Source organism: Silene latifolia, chromosome 6 (assembly GCF_048544455.1).
Source record: "Silene latifolia isolate original U9 population chromosome 6, ASM4854445v1, whole genome shotgun sequence".
Lineage (NCBI taxonomy): Eukaryota > Viridiplantae > Streptophyta > Magnoliopsida > Caryophyllales > Caryophyllaceae > Silene > Silene latifolia.
Window position 1 is genome coordinate 28,275,600 of NC_133531.1, and position 6,029 is coordinate 28,281,628.

Genomic DNA, 6,029 nt, shown 5'->3' on the forward strand with positions numbered 1-6,029 from the left:
AAAGAGGGTTCTGAGCCGGTACAAAAGGGTTCTGAGCCGGTCCACCGGCCGGTACCCCTCCCAAGGCCAAATCCAAGGAAAAATGGAAGAAAACATCAGATGGTTATGAGCGGTCCGGGACAGGGCGGCGGTCCACCGGCCTAGAACCACTGTTAATCAAGACTCAAGCTAAACTTTAAATAAAACTTCCAGATGGTTCTGAGCCGGTCCAGGACAGGCGACTGGTCCACCGGCTCAGACCCCTTCCTCCTTATTTTTTGTCTTCCTCTCCTTTGTTTGACCTAATTATTAGAACACTATATATACTCCATCATATTTTGTATTAGACACATACTCCTAGACCTAGAATTTATTATGCTCTTTAATTAATCATTCCTTAATCAAGTTGTAATCTTTCTTTAATTAGACTTTAATTACTCCTCAAATTAGTGTTGATCTACTTCTAGTCTTAGTTCATTGGGTTGTATCTTGAAGATTAGAAGAAAATTCTTCTTCATATTTAATCCAAGACTCTTACTTTCCTTTTAGTTGGTATAATTCTCATCTTTTGTTTACATTTGCTTCATTAGTTTATATTTATTGTCTTACTTGTTTGTTATTCATTCAAAGTAGTAATCTTTATCATGTTTACCATGTTTGCTTGTGTGTTGTCGCAATTTGTTGTTGGTTTTTCCACCATAAGAATGTGTGAGTAGACTACCATATAGCTTAGGGGGAATCTTGGGTTGTAAATGAGTGTGAATTTGGGTTATTAACATATGGATTTGGGTGGTTTATTGGTCTTCACTTTCATGCACATGAAGTGTTTGTAGGAATGCTTGAATGAAAGTTTGAACATTTTCCTCACATGTTTGGCTTATCTTGGTGTCCTTTGCTATTGGATGATCTATATTGGTGCTTAGGCTATTAGAAGGTCTATGTTTTATGTGTGTGATGAGTTTATGTCAACCAAATAAAAAATTGTTGATGAACTTACGGTGACCTAGAAATTGGGCATAAACCCTTGGCCATAGTTATCACCCATATCTTGTTTTAACCTTGTTTCATGCTCTATTACCCAAGTGAACCCAAAGGCTCTAGTTTTCCCCATCTTTGATCAATTTATCTTTGTCTTAGCTTATTTTCATGTCTAATTTGCATATTAGTTAAGAATAAATCAACCTCTTCCTTTGTTTGACTAAAATAAAGACTTAAACAAGACAAGTATATAACCCCCGCCATCCTTGTGGTTCGACCCCGATAAATATTACTTTTATTGGGTTTTATAAATAGTTTTTGATATCGTGGATTGACGAAAAAATCCGACTATCAATATGGCGCCGCTATCGGGGATGGCATTAGGATATGCTTAGTTAGTTAAAGTCTTAGCTTTAGTCTTAGTTACTTGTTGTTTGCTTTAGTTGTTGTGTGCTTCTTGTAGAGTGTGTGATTTTTGCCTTACCCTAGTGTGTTAAAGCACTAGGAGTCTTACGGTTTGTCAAGTGCATGCCTAGGAGGAACCATCAAGCTTTGCTCTTTAACTCCGACCCCGAAAGGCTTTTTCGAGCCTTAAGGAATAGGACTATTTCAAGAGTTAGAATCTCTACTCAAGCTACTTCAAACCAAGCAAATTTATCCACCCAACCTACTATTGAAGACACATCACCACAACAACCAAACAACATCATTGATTCTCCATTAGAAAATCCTTTCCACAATTTCCAAATCCCAAATACACCACCTCAAACACCACCTCCATATATACCAATTCCACAACCACTAATGGCGGCTCTACGTGACCACAATCGCCCCAACCATAATGATGCTTGTAACCCAATTAACTTTGACCCCTTGGCTCCGAACAATTTCGAAATGCACCCCGCCCAAGTTGTCTCGATAAAAAAGGATTGTTTCGGTGGGCGTATCGATGAGGATGCTCATGCCCACCTTAGGAAATTCAAGAACAAAGTGGGCATGATGAAACGAAACGGAGTGTCCGAGGAAACTTTGAGGTTGATCTTGTTCCCATTCTCTCTAACGGGCAAGGCGGATCGTTGGTTAAATGTTCACCCACAGGACACATTTACCACGTGGGATGCTTTAGCCAAGGCGTTCATAGCAAAGTATTACCCGACATCTAAGACCGCTATGCTCTGAAATGAGATTCATACTTTCCAACAAGAAGAAGGAGAGTCCTTAGGTGAAGCATGGGATAGATACCAAGATCTCATTGCTAGTTGTCCTCACCATGGAATACCGGCTTGGTATATCACTCAGACATTTTTCCAAACTCTATTGCCAAGAATAAAAGAAATGGTGAATGCCTCAGCGGGAGGAAGTTTTGACCACCTTGGAGATGCCGATGGCACCGCTTTAATCAAGAAAATGGTGGACTCCGAGGCAAATTATGGCACAAGAGGGAATATCTTGAGAAGAAGTAATCATCCTCCCGAATTCTTAGTGAATGTGGAGACTAATGCTAAGCTTGATATGCTCACCAAGAAGCTTGATGAGTTGAGTAAGAAGAAGCAAGTGAACCAAGTAAATCAAACTACCACATCTCATGGGCCATCCATGGAGGAAGTAATGCAAAGATCAACATGTGAGTCATGTGGAGGGATAGCGCACACTTATGAAGTATGTGCAAATAACCATCATAACAACTTTGATGAGAACAATGTGCAAGAGGTGAATGCTTTCCAAGCATTTAACAACTTCTCCAACCGTCCACCTAGGCCCTCATTCAACAACAACCAAGGATCCAACCAAAGCTTTGCCAACCAACCTCAAGCATACCAAGATTATGGGGGTAGCCAAGGGAACCAAGGTAATCAAAACTTTTACCAAGGAAACCAAGCCAACCAAGGGTTTGATCAAGGGTTCAATCAAGGATACAACAATAACCAAAGGTACAACCAATGGCAAAATCACGGGTTTAACCAAGGTTACCAAGGGAACAACCAAACTTCCAACCTTAGAGATCAAGGATATGGCTTTCCTCTTCCAATTTCCAACCAACCTTTCAACCAAGAGCCATCACCCCAAGCAAGTTATACCATGGGAGATGCTAAATATGACAACTTGGTAAAGTTGATAGGGGATTTGGCAAGTAATACCCAACAACAAATCAAGAATCTTGAAGCTAAAGTGGATTCTCAAGCTTTCATAAATCATCAAAGACCACCGGGTAGACTTCAAGGACAAGGGCAAAATCCAAGGGACCCTATAAAGGCAAAGGAAGTTAATGCTACCATGCTGGGAGTTGAAGAGGAAAGAGAAGAGTCATATGGTTTGCCAAGGCAAGAAGAGTCATCAAATACTACACCTCTTTTAATGGCTAAAGAAATATTTCAAGAAATTGACCATGAGCCCGAAGGAGAAAGCATTGGAGACTACCTTGTGCTTGAGCAAATAATGACAATTCATAATATAAGCTTGGATGTTGGTGAATCAAACAAGTTTGCTATGAATGAAGAATTTGTGCTTGAGGAAATTGGTGAAGCACCAAATGTGAGGGTAGATGTTGAGAGGAACCCGAAAAAAGAAGAAATGATCATAGTGGAAGAACACTCTTTGGCCAAGCAAGAAGGGTGATGTGACCATTATTTGAGCATATTTAGTCCCCGAATTAGCCTCGTTCCCATGCTTTTTATGTTGGAATATGTGTCCTCCGACAATAATGCGATCACAACTGTTGATCATGATGATCACATGTTTAAGTCTCATTTTAAAGAATACAATTGGGAAGTAATATTTTTGTCAACTGGTCCACACATATCGATAATGATTGGCTGACTAGAGTTTGACATTACTGTCGTGCGACGGTGGTGATCAGTTGATCCCCTTAGGTCATACCTAAAGGATAATACTCTTAATTGATCATTTAATTGATCGTATGACGATACGGATTAATTAAATTACTTAAAATTGACGGGCGATTTTGGAAGTAATATTTACGTATCTCATTATAATCTGATTAAATAAGATACGGTCTAAGTGATCGAATTGTTTTATTACTTAGATAAAATTATTGTTTAAGGAAACAATTGCATTGGAATGAATAATTTATTATAAATACAAGATGTTGTGATTTATAATTGGTAAAATATTTTGGTACAAGTAATTGTGAATTACTAAGTCAATTTTGTATATGACGTATTTTTATTAATACGTTGATTTTTAATATGTTAAAAATACACAACATTTTTTACATGACATGTTAAATGTGACAAATTGACAAAATAATGTGTAAAATGGATTTTCCATTTTACACTAAATGGACCGAAATTATGGGGAGTATTAGGTATATATTATGTTAATTATGTTAGTAGTAAACATAATGATGTTAGCCTAATACTAGCCATGCATACCTACACAATCTTGTGAAGACCACCTTGTGCATGAATTGGCCATTCTCTCCCACCCATACCCGGTTTTTCCACCCTCCATGCAAAGAGTTTTTGTCTTATTTTTGAATATAGACTACTCTTGTAAAAATCATTATTCATTCATTCATTTTACATCTAAAATAAGAGTTTTAGAGAGAGATAAAAATCTTCCCTTTTCTTCCTCCTCTTAGCCGAATTAAGAGAACCAAAATAAATATTTTGGGTCAATTTTTATTTGAATTAATATTGTTCTAGTATTAATAATATTAATTTTGTTAAGAGTATATCTTGGGTATTATTCCTTGGGAGGAATTCTATACTTGAATCCTTTGTTCATCCATTTAAGGAGAGCTTAAGAACAAGTAAGAAGGAGATCTTACTTGTGCCCAATAATCCGAAATATCAATGTAAGGGTTGATGATTTCTTCCTTATATTCTTTATTGTTTGCATGCATAAGATAAATGTTTAATTTTATGACTAAATTAAAACCATCACATATATGAATATGTCAAGTAATGAGATAAAGATTTCTAACATTTTAGTGCATAATTGGGTCATTTACTATCTTTAGTCCTTTGTTTTGCATATTCTTTGAGGTTTTGTTTCCTTGGTAGGAGAGGAGTGCAAACCTTGCATTTTCATGGCAAAATAGAGCTAAATTGATCGAATCTAATGACCAAACATCAAAGAGAAGACAAGACTAGAAGGCCTTTGTACATATTACAGTAGATGGGCAATGATGAAGAAATCTTTGCATCCCCGACTAAATCCCGGAGGATTATTGGAAGAAGAAAAGAAGAAAAGAAAGCTGTGACACAATACGCCCGTCCAACTAGGCAAGACGCCCGTCCAATATGTGAGGAATCCGAGCGTCTTTGCCAGAGCGACGCCCGTCCAACAACGCCACAATCCGCCCGTCTAGCCTATCAATCCGCTCGTCCAGCCACCAGGAAATCCGCCCGTCCCGACACCTTGGACGCTCGGATTCTCTTACAGGCCCACACGACCTGTTCTTCCCTCCATGAAAGATGCGCATATTTATGAAAGACCGGCAAAAAGGAGACCGGCATCTCTTTTGAGAGGAGCGATTCCTGAAGGACTTAATCGTCATTTAAGCCCTTAGTAAACCCTAATTTGTGTACCTAATCCCCACTATAAATACCCCATTAGTCTAATTAGATAATCATGTTCTTCTTATCAATCTTTAGTGTAGTTTATATCATTCTAATCTCTTCTTAATCTTGTAATCGACTTCTAATCAAGTATTAATACAAATCTCATTTCCTTAATTTTTCTTTTGTTCATCTTTTATTTTGGGTAATTGAAGATCATTTGGGTTATTATTGGGAGATTGACAACCTTCCAATCAACCATCAAGTACTTCTATTATTCTTTGCTTTATTTTGAAATCATTAGTAGGTATAATTCTCTTAATCCCTTTTTAATTATTGTTAATCATCTTCATTTATTCATCATGTTTTGCTTTGTTAATGTGATTGACAACCTTGTTAACATGTCAAACTTGATAATGAGTGAGTAGTTTCCTTAACTAGGGTTAATGGGTAATTAGGGGAAACCAATATGGGGGATGATTCATGCTTAATCTAATATGTTTTCATAGTTTATTTGCTTGCTTGTTGTGATCTCAACTTATGCACATG

The 6,029-nt window shown here is 37.5% G+C and overlaps 1 non-coding gene across 1 annotated transcript; it reads right to left on the reverse strand.

Annotated features, from left to right (window-relative positions):
* Positions 1 to 2,127: 2,127 nt before the first annotated feature.
* On the reverse strand, positions 2,128 to 2,234 carry LOC141589295 (small nucleolar RNA R71). Its single transcript, XR_012520241.1, has one exon. It is a non-coding gene; the product is annotated as a small nucleolar RNA R71 (small nucleolar RNA).
* Positions 2,235 to 6,029: the final 3,795 nt, after the last annotated feature.